This window comes from Dermochelys coriacea, chromosome 1, assembly GCF_009764565.3.
Source record: "Dermochelys coriacea isolate rDerCor1 chromosome 1, rDerCor1.pri.v4, whole genome shotgun sequence".
NCBI classification, from domain to species: Eukaryota; Metazoa; Chordata; order Testudines; family Dermochelyidae; genus Dermochelys; species Dermochelys coriacea.
In genome coordinates, this window is record NC_050068.2 from 186455588 (window position 1) to 186473317 (window position 17730).

At 45.8% G+C, this 17730-nt stretch overlaps 1 pseudogene; it reads right to left on the bottom strand.

Moving 5' to 3' along the window:
- Nucleotides 1–17730, bottom strand: part of LOC119846743 — a 35550-nt pseudogene that overhangs the window by 15644 nt on the left and 2176 nt on the right.

Sequence of the window (17730 nt, forward strand, 5' to 3'; positions counted from 1 at the left end):
TACACGGCTAAACGAATCTGCTGCTCAGGAAATGATGTCAGAAGCAGGAACAAAAAAAAAATCAACACACCCCATGTTGAATAACGTATCAGAATAGATCTTTAAGGTTCCAGGTGGCTGAACTCATGCTGCAGTGACATGAGCCACGATCTGCTTGCAAGGCCCCGCATCCAGGAGCTGGGTGTGTATCAGAATGGGATTCAGAAAGGGAGGAGAAAGGACTCTCCCGGCCATCTGATCAGATTTAGGAAAAAGCAAGTGTAAAGCCTATATTGAGCAAAGGAGGAAACACCTGTTTCCTACACTCCCTTGTTCTTTTTCAGTCTTTGGTTGATTGGTTTAAAGTGCAGCTCAAAAGAGAATGGCTATGGTCAAAGAAAGCAATCTGTACAACCACACCCTGTTTTTCAGAGGTATTGAGCACCAACAACTGCCACTGCAGTCAGTGGGAGATGTGGGAGAGGCCATCTTTGAAGATCAGGCCAGCATTATGAGCCTGAACTTCATGATGTTCTCTCAGGGACAGATTCTTTTGTCAGTGCCATGGGAGAAATATATCATGCCTGAATGGGCCATGCGCAACCCCCATTGGAGACTGATGGCTACAGGAAGTTGAGATGGGTTGATAAGGAGACCCACCAGGCTGGTGCTGGTCATGCAGTGTTTGATTTGATATGACTGGCAGAGAGGAGACAGAGAGAGAATCAGTGTGTAATAATATCTGGACTCCAATGACGTCTCACGTAGGAGTCTGTCTGGATTCTGTAGTATGCAGGATGGAGTTTTAGGAACAAGATGCATTACCTAAACACTGGTAATATAAACCAGGTGTCTACATGCCACAGCAAAGGGTTTAGACCTGCTCCCCTGGTCCCAACCCTAATCCAAGTGTCAGTGGGCCAGATCCTCAGATGATGTTATTGCTATAAATAGAGCTACACTTATTTATCCCATTTGAAAATACAGCCCACTAGTAACATTTAAGATCAGCCAAATCTCACCCACTTGGGGGAAGGAGGATCTCATGGCAAAATATCTAAACTCAAACTTTTAAGGTGCACTTGGGTTGCAGTGAGATTAGGACATGACTTCAGAGTACAACTTGAATACAGCACTTCTCAACGTTGCTTAACTTCATACAAAGCACATACATCTCATTTGGCTTGGTCAGGGTAATCTGAAGGCAGTTCTGAGGTGTGGATTTGTGGATATTTTTTGTGTGTGTTTTGGTGAGACATTTAAAATCACACCCATTATTGTTTAAACTCTTTCCATATTAGACTATCTCCTCATCTTGACTGTTTGGCCTCCCAGCCTCTTGTTTTGTCTCTCTCTTAGCAATGTCAGTTAAAATCAGTTCTCAGTTATCTGTATCCAAAATCTGCAAAATGGCTGAAGGCCACAGCAGCTTCATCCTGTCACTATCATAGGAGCAAAGGACAGACCTGAACTGATCTATGACATGACAGAAATAGCCCTCTCTGAGAAGAGCAGTGATGTGCATCTTCAGACACCCGCAGTGGTGGGGAGAGGGGAGAAAGGCATTTACAGTAAGCACTACCCTTTCATTTCCTGCTCTGCTGCTAAAATTAATTGAGGAAAATGTCACTTGCAGACTTAGGGCTACATATCATCCTCAGATACTCACTTTCCATCCCCAGAGTATATTTTTGCCCTTATGTTTTGGGGCTGCCTGCCTGGCTGCTGTCTTTTTTGCTATTCTAGAGGCAAGAGAGAGGGAGGGTAGAGGGGAATTAAAAATGGAATACTGAAAAGATCAGAATGTTAGAAAAAAACTCCCAGGCAAAAATCTTCTAATGCTGGGAAGTCAGGAAAAATATCATGCAGATTTAAGGACACATTATCCCCTCAGTCACTGCAGGGCAACCCTACTGAGATCATGTAGAGATTTACAGAGAAAAATTTGGCTTTCCGATTGCAGCTAGACTGTTAGAAAAAAGACCCTGTGACTGTGATATTGCAGTATCCTGTCTTGAGTCTCTCTCGATGATTCCAGACCAAATGAGTTCCATTTATGAATCCAAATGGTGATATTTCTAACTTCCAGTGCCCCATAAATCACCCAGCATGTGGGCTCTTTCTGCCTTTTGCTGCAGCTAGAATGGAGGTAATGAGCCTGTCGCCTGTACACACGGCAGGACAGGCTGCAGCTTGATTTGTTGTATAAACCATCTCCAGCCACCTCAACTCCCGGTCTCCCAGTCTCCTCCTCCCACCCCCCAACAACTTCCTTTTGGATTAAATGGCTTGATTTTGTTTCCAAAGACCTGTACATTGTCATACTTTAAGTATTTCAGAAGGTGGTGAACATAGTACCTGAAAGATTCTTCTCAATACAATGATTGTAATGAGCAATTATCTCGGCCTTTGCATCTTCAGACATTAACTAACAAATCCTCAGAAGTTAGAACTTCTCAGAGAAAGCACTTCCCATTTTTGTGTAAAGGCACTGAAGTCTTTACATAGGTATTAAAAAAAACCCTATTGAGGGTTTCAGATCATTAACAGAAACCACACGTAGATGTAAAAATGAAAAATATATACATTTTGAAGGTGAACTGAAACACTGTTACCTGCCAAGACCTAAGTTCAATGTTCCATTTTCTCCTTCCACAGCTATGAGCATCACTAACCACTATAGCAGAGAAAGGAGCTTGGTTCCTTTCAGTACATTAGGAGTGGGTGGAGCAAGGAAAAGATAGAGGCCTGATTTCACGTCTAAGCAGGTAAGAAAAGGAGGAAATAAGGCTTGTTGGGGACACCGGGCATGGCCACTAGGTAACTCAAGGGGATGGAAGACCACAAGTGTCGATGAAGCCCCCTCGCTCTAGGCTCAGATGGCCCCCTTCCTTCCCTTTTCTGCCCGGAGATACTCACAGCAGTCACGCTGAGAAGTTTGCAACAGTGTATTGCAGGCGCAGACTGGCTGGAGCAAGATTAGGTCAAGCAGGACAAGAATGTTAGATAATGCTGAACAAACAACTCCATATATGGGGGCATAGATGATAAAAGGAAAAAGGGGAACTGGCTGGTATACCAGATTGGCTATATGGATACTCAGGGCAGCTTGCTATTGGATAAGTATGCTAAAGAATGAATGTATAATATATGTGTAACTGCTTGCACTGGTGTGCAGGATTTGAGATTATCTCCTCCCTGTACCGCTTGAAGCTTCAAATAAACTTTTCTACTTCTCCACACCATTGTGATTATTGGGCGACGCACACTGGGCAATGAATCCAGCTGTTGCTTGCCTTGGGCACTCGGTGCCTGCAACAGTTTTTGGTGTCCCTGGGTGGGCTATAGGCTACAACACAAGCCTTGTCCGGATCCCTTGCAGGGACTGGCGGGTGAGGACTCCGATCGACACCCAGTGCACACCGGTGTGATTCCCGGGGGCCTCGGAGGGGCATAGCCCAACCGGCCCCGTAGGGCACAATGGTGCAACGTGCCTGATAAGTGGAGAAGTGCCACGGGCGACAGTGGGGAACTGGTCATTCGGATAAAAAAGGAATCTTTTGAAATCTGGATTGTCTGCTCTGTTTTGAACCTGGGGACGCCCAGAGTTACCCTGTAGGCATGGGACAGGGACAGAGCTCGGGAGGGAAGGTACAGTGTACGCCCCTAGAGTGTATCCTAGCAAATTGGAAGGTATTTGGATCGGATCCGATGACTAAGAATAAATTCAAACGATACTGTACAGTTGACTGGCCTCTATATCAACTAGAGGACCAGGAGCGGTGGCCACCAGCAGGGTCAATTCATTACAATACGATCCTCCAGTTATTTTTGTTCTGTCAGCGAACGGGGAAATGGAATGGACATCCATATGCACACTTGTTTTTGGCTTTGTGTAATCGATCAAATGTCTTACAGCGATGTAATTTGACTCCGACTGGTTCGGTAGTGGCTAATGTTAGTCCCCAGACCCCCACCCCAACTGTGATGGCAGGTCCGGTGTCCCCTTCGGCCCTCATGCCCCCGCCTGATAGGGCCCCTACAGTGGGCTTATATCCTTTACTTACCGAAACTAAAATCTCCCGTACTGGTGCGGAAGGGCGTCCGGCCACGACTATGCAGGTCTATACTCATGTGCCCTTTAATCCTATGGATTTGGCTGCTTTCAAAGTAAAGGCAGGGGAGTTTTCCACCAATCCGAGTAAGTTTATTTCAGTTTTTGAAGGCTGCCTTAGCAGCTATAAGCCGGATTGGGATGATTGCAACGTCCTCCTGTGCACCTTATTGTCTGAGGTTGAACGACAACAGATCGTGTCCAAGGCAAGGGAGGAGGCACAGAGACGGTACGACCAGGAACGTAATAATGTCCCTGACCCGGATGAGCAGGTCCCCCGAGTAGACCCCAGGTGGAATCCAAATGATCCTGCAGGTTTGACCCGGCTTACCACCTATAAGCAGTTGCTTTGCATGGACTCTGTCACTTGGCTGTCCGACATAATAATTGGGCAAAACCGTATGAGGTAATGCAGGATCTAAAGGAAAGCCCAGGGGCCTTCCTACAGTGTATTCGGGACGCTATTCGACAGAACACCAGTGCAGACCCCAATGATCAGAAAACTGAGGCAATCATTAAGGGAATTTTCACGAGCAGAGCAGCCCCTGATATTAAGAGAAAGTTACAGAAAAAAGAGGATCTGAGGGGCATGACCATGGCACAAATCTTAGAGACTGCAAACTGAGCTTATAGTCTAAGGGAGGCAGAAAAGGAGAAAAAGCAAGTTAGAATGATGGTAGCGGCAGTACAGACTGGCACTATAGGAAGTGGCCGGGAAGGAAGGGGTCGTGGACGCAGATGTCTGGGCCCGCAGGAGAGACGACTGGGTCGCAACCAGTGTGCCTTGTGTAGACAAGAAGGACACTGGAAGAATGAGTGCCCAGAGAGGAATGGAAAGGGGGGTGCCCCTATGATGGCAATGGAGGAACAGGAATAGGGGTGTCAGGGGGGACGGACCGCCCTGCCCCCGGAACCCCGAGTAAAGATGCGGGTGGGAAGTTCAGAAATAGACTTTTTGGTGGATTCTGGAGCGGCACGAACTGCCGTGAATCAACCCCTTCAGTTGCCGGTAGCAGACTCCCTTACCATAGTGGGTGCCATGGGCAGAGGCACCAAGTGCCCAGTGTATGCCCCAGCGGAATGTGCTTTCGGAAATAGGACTATATCTCACAAGCTGGTCTATCTCCCCGAGTGCCCGTCTCCTCTGAAGTGAGCTGTAGCTCACGAAAGCTTATGCTCTAATAAATTTGTTAGTCTCTAAGGTGCCACAAGTACTCCTTTTCTTTTTGCAAATACAGACTAACACGGCTGCTACTCTGAAATCTGCTGGGACGGGATCTGCTTTGTCGCCTAGGCGCCACCTTGCAGACGAAATAACCCTTACCCTACCCCCCGAGAATGCATGGAACATGACCCTTACAGTTGAGCCCTCAGCTATGCAAGCCCCAGAATGGAGCCTGTGGGAAGACCGGGTGTACCCTCTAGTGTGGGCAGCAGGGGTCCCAGGAAAAGCTACCCATCAAGTCCCTGTTAAGGTTCAGCTCCTACCAGGAAAAGCCCCGGTGCAAGTTAAACAGTATCCAATTGCGAGGGAAGCCAGAGAAGGTTTACAGGACACTATAGATCGGTTCCTAACATATGGAATCCTCCGGGAATGCCAGTCAGCCTGGAACACTCCCATCCTGCCCGTACAAAAACCTGATGGCACATATTGCTTGGTACAGGATCTGAGGGCGGTTAATGAATGGGTTAAAACTCTGCACCCCCTGATTCCGAATCCATATACCTTACTGGCTTCTATAGGAGGCCAGTATACCCATTTTTCAGTCCTCAATTTGAAAGATGCGTTCTTCGCTATTCCCGTAGATACCTCGTCCCAAGAAATCTTTTCTTTCGAGTGGGAGGACACAAAAAGGGTTAAAAAGCAACTATGCTGGACAGTATTGGCCCAGGGATTTAAAAATTCCCCCACCCTTTTTGGCCAGGCTTTGTCCAGGGATCTGGAAGAGTGGAACAACAAGGAGGGGGCTCTTCTTCTTCAATATGTAGATAATTTGTTAATTGCTACAGTGGGCCTAACCCCATGCCTCAAAGCCACTGTGGGTCTCCTGAATTTTATTGGCCTCCAAGAATATCGGGTATCGAGAAGCAAGGCTCAAATTGCGCTCCCGATGGTACAACTCCTGGGGTTCCACAAAAGGCAGGGGAAGCATCAGCTTTCCAATGAGAGGAAGGAGGCTGTCTGCCAGGTTCCCGTTCCCATTAATCGTCAATGCCTCAGAGCCTTCCTGGGCATGGCAGGGTTCTGTCGGATATGGATCCCGGAATTTGGACTGTGGGCTAGACCCCTGTATGGTTGTGTAAAAGGAGCAGATCATGACCCCTTCTATTGGACTCCAGAGGCCAACAGGGCATTTAAAATCTTGAAAAGGAAGTTGATGGAAGCTCCAGCTCTGGGCCTCCTGGATCTCACTAAGCCATTTCAGTTGTATGTACATGAATGAAAGGGGGTGGCCCTAGGAGTGCTCACACAGTTGTTGGGAGCATGGAAACGTCCCGTGGCCTATTTCTCTAAGCAGCTGGACAAAGTGGCAAAGGGATGGCCAGCATGCCTGCGGGCAGTTGCAGCCACAGCCCTGATGCTGGCTGAAGCTGAGAAACTAACTTTGGGAGGGACAATACAGATATATACCCCTCATATGGTCTGAGCCTTATTGGATGCAAAGGGAGGCCTTTGGCTCACCCAGGCTCAGATGGCTAAGTACCAGGCTAAACTTGTAGAGAACTCTGAAGTCACCTTACAGTCTTGCCCCTTCCTTAACCCCGCCACCCTCTTACCAGAGACTGAGGAACAGGAACATGATTGTTTAGAGATCATAGATGCCCAATACTCTAGCCGTCTGGACTTAAAAGATATACCCCTCCTAAATGCAGATCATGAGTGGTACTGATGGTAGCAGCACTGTGATAGATGGGCAAAGGAGGGCGGGCTATGCTGTCGTAACCCTCCATGACACTGTGGAAGCCAAGGGTTTGCCCACTGGGACCTCTGCCCAGCTGGCTGAACTAGTCGCCCTGACCCGTGCGCTTGAACTGTCAAAAGGAAAGCAGGTCAATGTTTTTACCTATTCAAAATATGTCTTTGGAGTGCTACATGCTCATGCTGGCTTCTGGAAGCAAACAGAAATGCTGACAGCTCAAGGCTCCCCAGTCAAGTACGGGCCCCAAATCCTCCGGCTCCTAGAAGCCGTACAATTCCCCTCGGAAGTGGCCGTGGTACACTGTAAAGCCCATCAAAGGGAAGATCAAGATGTGGCCAGGGGTAATGCCCAGGCAGATAGAGAGGCTAAGCATGCTGCCACCCTGATATCCCCTCAGACTGAGAATGCCCATATGCATGCCCTTATCCCATCCGTAGGGGAGCTTCCGACCCCCCCCCCCCAGTACTCTAGAGAGGGGAGACAGCTAACCGACAAACTCAGTCTCCAGGAAAAGGAGGGATGGCTCCATTCCCCGGAAGGGAAGGTCCTTCTACCGAAGGCCCTGATCCAGCCAGTGTTACAGAAATTACATCAAACCACTCATGCTGGCAGGGAAGCACTTATCCAACTGATGGGAAAACACTTTATAACTTCTGGACTCCGACCCCTGGCTACCCAGGTACAGGGACTGCTTAGTCCGCCAAAAGAATAATCCACGACCAGGACATCCAGGGCCACCCGCTACTCTGGAACCCACTCCGGGCCCCGGACGGATGTGGCAAATAGATTTTACTGAGTTTCCTCGGACCCAAAGGTACAAATATCTCCTTGTCTTAGTGGATCGATTCAGCAGATGGCCAGAAGCCTTCCCATGCCGCAATTGCACTGCCAGGACTGTGGCCCTTAAGTTTGTTAAGGAGGTCATTCCTTGCTTCGGACTTCCCCAGTGGATGGAATCTGACAACAGGACACACTTCACATCAAAGATCGTCCAAAGCATCTCGAATGCCTTGCAGATCCCTTTGGAAACGCCATACGCCCTGGAGACCACAAGCCAGCGGCGTAGTAGAGTGTACCAATCAGACCCTTAAACGACATCTTTCAAAAGTGTGCCAAGAAGCCTCCCTGCGATGGCCTGATGCCTTACCCCTCATCCTGCTCTGCATCCGCGCTCTCCCAAAGGGTAGATTAGGGATTAGTCCCTTTGAAATTATGTTTGGGAGGGTATGGCCTATGAATGGCACACCGGTTCTGTCAGGGGAGTGGGAGCTGGGTAATGGTTTTTTGTCTCAGTATATGTGTTCCCTGTCTGCTGTTCTCTTGTCTCTTCACAGGTATACTAAAGACTCCCAGCCTCTTCCCTTGGACTCTCTCGTCCACTCCTTACAGCCCGGCGACTCTGTGCTTGTTCGCACCTGGAAAGACGAGCCTCACCAGGAAAAGTGGAAAGCACCCTACATCATCCTGCTGATCTCCCATATGGCAAAGGTCGAGGGACACATGAACTGGATCCATCACTCGCGTCTGAAGGCAGTTCACATCCCTTCATCAGCAGAGCAGTGGACCGTCCACCCCGTTGACTCCTCATCTAGTGATGATCTCAGGCTAAAGTTACTGTTTAAGAGACACAAACAGCGGGCACCTTAGTGCCAAAATGGACCACTCAGAAACTGGAAACCCTGGACCGGGGGGACCCCGGTAATAATTAATCGTGTAACCCTGTTATTTTCTATGCTGTTATTTCTAAACTGTGCATATCGGGAACATAATTCCTTTGTTTTACTTGCGCACCATGTTGCTACTTTAACAAACCAAACTGATTGCTGGGTGTGTGCTCCGACTCCACTTTCCCCCAGAACAGGAGTGCCCCTTGTCATGCTGCCCTTAACCCTAGCAGAATTAGCCACCACCAAAGAGCAGGAAAGTAGAAATCGAACGGACTCACCATTCTGGGATAAGAGCTCTTTGCAGCAAGCTACCTACCAGGATCAGTTGTATTCAGTTGCAGTGCTCACTGAGGGAGTGTTTTGTTTTACCCGAAACCAATCTGATCACTATAGGCGTCCTGTGGGAAGGAGCTCCTGTGTTATTACACAGTGGGCTGATGGATATTGGATAAAAACCAAGAGGGGAGGTCAACAGTGTGGATGTAATGGTTCCTCCCCTTCAGGGAAACTCTTACGAATGATCCTTCCACAAAAGGAGGGTCAGGAAATATAAATTGCCGTTCAGTTAATATTTCCACTATAGCAGGCCAATGGTGGGTTTGCAGCGGTCCTTATGGTGAGTGCAATTTGAACGGCACAATTAGGAATACCCCCCTTGTACCCACTCGGGAGGATGGGAAGCCCCCCTGGGGGTATATGAATTGTTTGGAAAAGCGGCCTTAAATATCCCAGGAATCCATCTGAGAAACAGTCCATACTGGGCCCTACAGGGTCACTATTTTGTATGTGGCCAAAAGGAATTGCCAGCCAATTGGACAGGTAGCTGTTATATAGCTTATGGAGTTCCTCATCTTTCAATAATCACCACACTGCCCAAAGGAAAGATTAGGCATACCAGAAATACCTCTGTTGAGTCACGAGAAGAGACCCTGCGGCGACTCAATGCGGCTTTGGAGGGCAATGCTAAGAATCCCCTCACAACTGAAAAGCTTAAAGGGTGCTCCATACTGGGAATTGTGCCACTGATTACCGGGCCAGCCATAGCATGCGTAGGCCGCTATATTGTAAGGCTTCAAATGAAAAAGTAGCCTTAGAATTAGAGGACTCGATTCGTGATCTGGGGTCAGCAGTAGTAACATTAAATAAGGAGGTACAGCAGCTCAGAACATATTCCCTCCAAAACAGGCTGGCCTTAGACTACCTTTTGGCATTCCAAGGGGGTGTTTGTGCCCTTGTCAGGTCCCGATGTTGTGTATATGTAAATGACAGCAGTTATGAGATTTATGATAAGGTAGTACAGGCTGAGGCCCATGCCCGAGCCAGAGCACAGGCTGCCTACACTGCCCCCGAGAGTGATTGGTTGCAAACCTTGTTTTCAGGCTGGGGTTTGTCATCTTGGCTTGGTGGTTTATTTAGTCTGTTGTTGAAAAGTTTTCTTCCTGTTTTAATCGTACTGATGGTGTTATGTTGTGCAATATCTTGTGTCAGAGCCCTTGTAAAAAACATGGTAATGCATTCCCTTCAGGGCTACCACAAAGTGCTTATGCAAAGTCCTCTTATAAAAAGATAAGAGCCCAAGTGAGAAAACTCAGAGACAAGGCTGTTGAGTATTCTCAAAGGAGGGAGTTGCTGGGGACACCGGGCATGGCCACTAGGTAACTCAAGGGGATGGAAGACCACAAGTGTCGATGAAGCCCCCTCGCTCTAGGCCCAGATGGCCCCGCCCTTCCCTTTTCTGCCCGGAGATACTCACAGCAGTCACACTGAGAAGTTTGCAACAGTGTATTGCAGGCGCAGATTGGCTGGAGCACGATTAGGTCAAGCAGGACAAGAATGTTAGATAATGCTGAACAAACAACTCCATATATGGGGGAATAGATCATAAGAGGAAAAAGGGGAACTGGCTGGTATACCGGATTGGCTATATGGATACTCAGGGCAGCTTGCTATTGGATAAGTATGCTAAAGAATGAATGTATAAAATATGTGTAACTGCTTGCACTGGTGTGCAGGATTTGAGATTGTTGTCTCCCTGTACCACTTGAAGCTTCAAATAAACTTTTCTACTTCTCCACCCCGTTGTGATTATTGGGCGACACACACCGGGCAACGAATCCAGCTGTTGCTTGCCTCGGGCACACGGTGCCTGCAACAGGCTCAAATATTTTGATGTATAAATGTACTTATTTGCAAATGCTAACTCTGCACATCTATTCTCTTTAATGAGTTGGGATCTGATTTTGATTATTATTATTAATTATTATTATTAATATATTTCAGATCACCATTAATGGGCGATATATTTTTAAAGCAACAGTCCTCTGGAACCCACTCCTACTAAAGTTAATCATGAAACCAGAGGGCAGGAACAGTGGGTGGGTCTGCGGGAGAAGCAGATCTCTCTGCAGGGGGGCAGCACAACCAGTTCATAGGTGGAACAGAAGATATTGCACCAAGGGAAGCTGAGTGTGGGGATAGTGAATCAAAAGAAGAGGCTGCCTTCGGAGATAGTACAGACAGACATGGGACTGCAGGCCTCTACTGCCTCCCTGCTAGATGGGGATATTATCCCCCTTTGAGCGATGGGAATCGGGACCAGTCATCTCAAGAGCTCTTCATTAGCAACTGGTTGCAAAACTGTATTAAGAGAGTAGTTATCAGTGGTTCACTGTCAAACTGGGAAGACATACCAAGTGGGGTGCTGCAGGGTTGGTCCTGGGTCTGACGCTATTCGGTAATTTTGTTAACAACTTGGATGACAGGAGAGTGTACTTGTAAAACTTGCAGATGACATCAGGCTGGGAGGGGTTGCAAACACTTTGGAGGACAGGATTAGAATTAAAAATAATAAATTGGAGAATTGGTCTGAAATCAACAAGATGAAATTCAATCAGGATGTGCAAAGTACCACACTTAGGGAAAAAAAATGAAGTGCACAAATACAAAATGGAGAATAGCAGGCTAGGTGGTAGCATTGCAGAAAAGGATGTGGGGTTATGGTGGATCACAAACTGAATATATGATGCTGCTTTGAAAAAGACAAATGTCATTCTGGGGTATATTAATAGGAGCATTGTAAAGAAGACACAGTATACAATTGCTCCACTCCACTTGGCACTCGTGCTGGAGTACCAGTGCCAATTTTGGGCTCCACACTTTCAGAAAGATGTATATAAATTGGAGAGAGTCAGGGGTCAGCACCACCATATTGCGCAAAGGACACTTGACAAAATTACCGCACTTAGTGACAGACTTGGTGGGGGGAGGAGTTATGTCATTCAGTCATTTAATTTTTTTAAAAATTATCATGGACTTCAAAATATTTACCATGGACACTTGTTTCTGTGTACAGACACATTACTGACCCCTGGAGAGAGTCCAGAGGTGAGCAACAACAACAACAACAAAAGAGATTAAAAAACTGGACCTGTTTAGTCTTAAGAAGAGACAGCTGAGTGGGAACAAGATAATAGTCTTCAAATATGTAAAAGGTTGTTATAAAGAGGATGGTGAGCAATTGTTTTCCATATCTACCAAGGATAGGACAAGAAGTAACTGGCTTAGTTTGCAGTAAGGGAGATTTAGGTTAGATATTAGGAACAACTAACTATGAAGCTAGTTAAGCACTGGACCAGGTTAGCGGCGGAGGGTATGAAATCTATGTAACTGGAAATTTTTAAGAATAGATTAGACAAACACCTGTCAGGATGGTCTAAAGGGCTTGTCTAAACTGCCCCACGGTTCAAACAATGGGGATGTGCTGCGCTGTAATGCCCCTTCATGGATGCTGTCAATGCAAACTTAAAGGGATCTTTAAGTTTGTGCTCACATCATTGATACTTTGGTGCACACTGTTATTCACACCCCTGTTGTTTGAACTGCGGGGCAATACAGACATGCCCTAGGTGTACTTAGTCCTGCCTCTGGACTAGACAAGATGACTGGGCTGGGCTAGATGACCTCTTGATGTCCCTTCCAGCCCTACGTCAGTATGATTCTATTTTATGGAATTCTTCGCATCCTGGCAGGGAAATTGTAAGTGTTCCTTCTCCTTCCCCCATACATCTGCTCTACATTTGCTCCTGCTGTGGTCAATGCAGCCTGTTCCAGCGCAATGTCAGACTCCTTCTCTCCAAGGTACAAAAGCAGCAGTGGGTGGTGCAGGGGTGAGGGTGGTAAAAGAAAGAATATAGTCAGAGAATGAAGGGGGAAGAAAGCATATTCAGGATTCCAACAGAGAGCCAACTGACTGTAGGGTGAAGTGGGAGTGGGGGAAGAGAATAAATGCATGTTTTTTATTTTATTTTTAAAATAATGAGGTAAAGCCACATACTCAGGTTCTGAATACTTCCTGGAGGTAGGGAATCATGAACATATATACTTTTCTGAGTTATAGCCACAGAGCTGCATGTAAAGAAGGCAATAAAATGCCTGCTATGCATTTTGGCCCTTTTGCTATGCAATTTGGAGATCTTGGCTACACTTTGTGGTGTCTAGAAAGTTGAGAGGTGTGTTTGCGGCCTTGCCAGAGGCAGGAACCTGAACATGCTCCCTTGGATAAAATGCAGATAAAAGGCAGACATATAGGAATCCAGACACAATGTCCTTCAGATACAATATAGAGGGATGTTATTATTTATATTATTGTAGGATGTAGGAGCCCCAGTCATGGACAAGGACTCCCATTGTGCTAGGTGCTGTACAAACAAAACAAAAAGGGACAGTCTCAGCCCCAAACAGTTTACAGATAGAACAGAACCTATAGTCCTGTGCACACACTCTCAGGTACAGATAGACAGAAACCTAGAAATGCATGGGACCACCCCATACTCACAAACAGGTGATGCTCAAGACCCCTCACTGTTTCAGATTGAAGCCCACTGAATTGTTACAGAGCCCTTCCATTTTATAAAGCTCTATATATGGGGAGTTTCCCATTGCACCTCTAACTTAGATGCTGATAAGACTGATCGAGGCCCAGCAGGAAACTGCCTTTATGCCCAGGGGATGATTTGTTCTCTTTTTTCTCTCTCTCTCATTCTGTAAAACATCTGTGAGTGATTTCCCCACGCTGACCCCAAAAGATGAAAGATCTGCATGGCTGGCTCCATGAACACCTGCCTGCCTGCTATGCCCAGCTACATGTGTTACACCACCATTGCTCATGAGCCATGTGATAGAGGGTTTACTTGGGATGGACTGAGATGGGGGAGAGAGAAACACAGAAATGGAGGAGGTGTAACAACAGTTCTGTGGTTGGGCCAGATGGACAGTGAAGCATTTTCCCAGTGCAGGGATGGTCTGGAGGAAGCGGTAAAGCTGCCTCCTGAACTGGCAGCCCCACCACTCCTGTCAGAAGGTTTGGAAGGGGGCACCCCAGGGGCATGATATGGGCGGAATGAGGGGCAGGACAAAGCAATCTAATGCTCAGTCTTCCGCTGGCATAAGGTTCCTGAGCACGCCTAACTTACATTGTGACATGGCAACTCCAAATCAGGGAGCCATTACCAATGTATTGCCACACCCAAGCACTTAAAAATCATGCATCCAGTGTGCATTACTTTGCACTTATCATTGTTGAATTTTATCTGCCATTTTCTTGAGTCACCCAGTTTTGTGAGATTCCCCCTGTAATTCTTTGCAGTCAGCTTTGGACTTAATTATCTTGAATAACTTTGTATAATCTGCAAATTCTGCCATTTAACTGTTCATCCCCTTTTCCCGATCATTAATGAATATGTTGACCAGTACAGGTGCCAGTATAGAAACCTGGAGGACCCCACTGTTTACCTCTCCTCATTGTGAAAACTGACCTTTTATTCCTACTCTTTGTTCCTATTTTTTAAACCAATTACTGATTCAGGAGAGGACCTTCCCTCTTATCTCATGACTACTTACTTTCCTTAAGAGCCTTTGGTGAGGGAACTTGTCAAAGGCTTTCTGGAAACCCCAGTACAGTAACTCCTCACTTAACCTTGTAGTTATGTTCCTGAAAAATGCGACTTTAAGCAAAACAATGTTAAGCGAATCCAATTTCCCCATAAGAATTAATACAAATAAGGAGGGTTAGGTTCCAGGGAAATTTTTTTCACCAGACAAAAGACTATATTTTATATATACACACAGTATATGTTTTAGACAAACAATTTAATACTGTACACAGCGATGATGATTGTGAAGCTTGGTTGAGGTGGTGAAGTCAGAGGGTGGGATATTTCCCAGGGAATGCCTTACTGCTAAATGATGAACTAGCACTTGGCTGAGCACTCAAGGGTTAACATATTGTTGTTAATGTAGCCTCACACTCTACAAGACAGCACAAATGGAGGGAGGGGAGACAGCATGGCAGACAGAAACAGAGACACACACAGTGTGTGAGAGAGAAAGATGCACATTGCCCCTTTAAGTATGTTGACCCCACTCTAAGTACATTGCCTTTTTAACTATATCCTCATCCCGCCCTGCACAGCAAGCAGGAGGCTCCTGGGAGCAGCTCCAAGGCAGAGGGCAGGAGCAGCACACGGCAGTGGGGGGAGGGACAGGTGAACTGTCCGGCAATTGATAGCCTGCTGGGTGGTTGCTGCACAGGGAACTTAGGGAAGCAGGGAGCCGATAAGGGGACTGCTGGTCCATCCTGGTTCCAAGCCCCCACCATGAGCTCCAACGGGCTGCTCTTTCTGCAGGCAGTGGACAAAGCAAGTGGCTGCCAAACAACGTTATAAGGGAACATTGCACAACTTTAAATGAGCATGTTCCCTAATTGATCAGCAACATAACAATGAAACAACGTTAACCAGGACGACTTTAAGTGAGGAGTTACTGTACACTATATCCCCGGGATCACCCTTGTCCACATGCTTCTTGGTACTCTCAAAAAATTCTAATACTTTGGTGACGCATGACTTCCCTTTACAAAAGCCGTGTTGACTCTTTCCCAACAAATTGGGTTAATCTATGTGTCTGATAATTCTGTTTTTTACTATAGTTTCTACTAATCTACCCAGTACTGTAATTGCCAAGATCACCTCTGAAACCCTTTTAAAAAATCAACGTTACAATAGCTACCTTCCAGTCATCTGGTAGTGAGGTTTGTTTCAGCAATAGGTTAAATACTACAGTTAGTAGTTCTTTAATTTAATATTTGAGTTCCTTCAGAACTCTTGGGTAAATAGTGAATAGTCCTGGTGACTTACTTCTGTTTATTGATTTGTTCTAAAGCCTCTTCTATTGACACATCAGCGTGGCACTGTACTGCAGATCTGTCACTCCAAAAGAATAGGTCTGATGTGAGTATCTCCTCCACATCCTCTGCAGTAAAGACCAATGCAAAAAATTCATTTAGCTTTTCTGAAATGGTCTTGTCTTCCCTGAGTGGTCCTTTAACACCTGTGTCATCTAGTGGTCCCTGCTTCTGCTGTACTTACAAACATTCTTACCATTAGTTTTTGCATCTTAAACAAGTTTCTTCTCAAATTCTTTCCTGGCCTGCCTTACTATGCTTTTACACTTAACCTGCCAGAGTTTGAGCACCTTCCTATTATCCTCACTAGGATTTAACTTCCAAATTTTACAGGACATTTTATTGCTTCTGACTGCCTCCTTTACTCTGGTATTTAGCCACGGTGGCATTCTCTTGGTCCTCTTATTATGTCTTCCGATTTGCGGTATACAATTAGTCTGAGCCTCTATTATGTTGTTTTTTTAAACAGTCCCCTGGCTGCTTGCAGACATTTAACCCTTGTGACAGCTCCTTTTAATTTCAGTCTAACAAGTGTTCCCATTTTTGTGTAGTTCCCCTTTTCAAATGTTACTATAGTAGGTTTTTCTGGTATTATCCCCCCTACGAGGATGTTAAATTTAATTACATTATGCTCACTATTGCCGATTGGTTCAGCTACAGTTAGTTCTTGGACCAGATCCTGTGCTCACTTAGGACTAAATCGAGAATTGCTACTCTCCTTGTGGGTTCCAGGACTAGCTGCTCCAAAAAGCAGTCTTTTATGGTGTCTAGAAAATTTATATTTGCATCAGGCCCTGAAGTGACATTTACCCAGTCAATATGGGGATATTTGAAATCATCCATTAATACTGCGTTTTCTGCTTTTGTAGTCTCTAACTTCCCTTAGCATTTCACAATCACTGTCACCAGCCTGGTCAGTAATATATTCCTACTGCTGTATTCTTATTATTCAAGCATGGAATTTCTATCCATAGAGATTCTATGGTACAGTTTAGTTCATTTAAGATTTTTACTTTATTTGGCTCTATGCTTTCTTTCCCATATTGTGCCTTTCCCCCACCAGGATGATCTGCTCTGTCATTCTCATACATTTTGTACCCTGCTATTACCATGTCTCATTGATTATCCTCATTCCACCAAGTTTCTGTGATGCATATTATACCTATGTTCTCATTTAATGCCAGGCACTCTAGTTCATCCATCTTAGTATTAAGACTTCTAACATTTCTATATAAACATTGTTACCTTTTGTCAATATTCAGTAGCTTGCCTTCATGTGTTATTTTTAAGTGAGATTCTTTTACTTTTGAGCATTTTTTACTAGCTCCTACCTGTCTTTTGCCAACTTCTTCCGTATCCTCTTTACTAGGATACAGAGTTCCCCCTTTAATAAATTCATTGCTAAGTCTCTGCCCGAACTGCGCAATCCTCTGCCCCCTTGGCAACCTCTTTAGTTTAAAATATCATCTACAATCTTTTTGATTTTACATACTAGCAGGCTGGTTTCATTTTGTTTTAGATGGAGCCTAGCCCTCCTATACAGACCACTACTTCCACAAAAGGTTCCTGTATACCCTAATAAACCTAAATCCCTCCTCCCTACACTATCATTCATCCAAGCATTGATACCTGAAGTTCTGTCTGTCTTTCTGACCCTGTGTGTGGAACTGGAAGCGTTTCATAGAATGCTACCATGGAGGTCCTGGACTTTAATCTCTTATCTAGCAGCCTAAATTTGGCCTTCGGGACCTCTCTCCTACCTTTCCCTATGTCACTGGCACCTACATTACCACGACCACTGGCTCCTCC